This window comes from Triticum aestivum, unplaced genomic scaffold (genome assembly GCF_018294505.1).
Source record: "Triticum aestivum cultivar Chinese Spring unplaced genomic scaffold, IWGSC CS RefSeq v2.1 scaffold64569, whole genome shotgun sequence".
Taxonomy (NCBI): domain Eukaryota; kingdom Viridiplantae; phylum Streptophyta; class Magnoliopsida; order Poales; family Poaceae; genus Triticum; species Triticum aestivum.
Window position 1 is genome coordinate 1 of NW_025300408.1, and position 910 is coordinate 910.

At 52.2% G+C, this 910-nt stretch overlaps 2 non-coding genes across 2 annotated transcripts; both read left to right on the top strand.

Annotated features, from left to right (window-relative positions):
* The first annotated feature begins 120 nt into the window (after positions 1-120).
* On the top strand, positions 121-239 carry LOC123179273 (5S ribosomal RNA). Its single transcript, XR_006490241.1, has one exon. It is a non-coding gene; the product is annotated as a 5S ribosomal RNA (ribosomal RNA).
* A 297-nt stretch (positions 240-536) lies between these two features.
* LOC123179274 (5S ribosomal RNA) lies at positions 537-655 on the top strand. Its single transcript, XR_006490242.1, has one exon. It is a non-coding gene; the product is annotated as a 5S ribosomal RNA (ribosomal RNA).
* The last annotated feature ends 255 nt before the right edge of the window (positions 656-910 follow it).

Genomic DNA, 910 nt, shown 5'->3' on the forward strand with positions numbered 1-910 from the left:
TGGAAACCGCGTTAAACTCGTCTCCGTAGTTGAGAGGGAGCGGCCAAAGCAATGTGCAATCGTCTTTGTAGTGGAGCTGGGAGGGGCAAGGATAAGGGACGAAGACCGGGGTAACATGTCGGATGCGATCATACCAGCACTAAAGCACCGGATCCCATCAGAACTCCGAAGTTAAGCGTGCTTGGGCGAGAGTAGTACTAGGATGGGTGACCTCCTGGGAAGTCCTCGTGTTGCATTCCCTTTTTAATTTTTTTCGCGCCGCTTGCAAAACAAAACGCACGTGTAAGTAATATATTTACGGTGTTTTATTATTTTGCACGAGTGCGGTAAGTCATAGCTGGGTGCTCACGATTCACGGGTCCAGCGTCGGCGTTGTGGCGCGGCAAGCGTGCACTGGTGCGGTTGAGAGGGAGGGGTGGAAACCGCGTTAAACTCGTCTCCGTAGTTGAGAGGGAGCGGCCAAAGCAATGTGCAATGGTCTTTGTAGTGGAGCTGGGAGGGGCAAGGATAAGGGACGAAGACCGGGGTAACATGTCGGATGCGATCATACCAGCACTAAAGCACCGGATCCCATAAGAACTCCGAAGTTAAGCGTGCTTGGGCGAGAGTAGTACTAGGATGGGTGACCTCCTGGGAAGTCCTCGTGTTGCATTCCCTTTTTAATTTTTTTCGCGCCGCTTGCAAAACAAAACGCACGTGTAAGTAATATATTTACGGTGTTTTATTATTTTGCACGAGTGCGGTAAGTCATAGCTGGGTGCTCACGATTCACGGGTCCAGCGTCGGCGTTGTGGCGCGGCAAGCGTGCACTGGTGCGGTTGAGAGGGAGGGGTGGAAACCGCGTTAAACTCGTCTCCGTAGTTGAGAGGGAGCGGCCAAAGCAATGTGCAATCGTCTTTGTAGTGGAGCT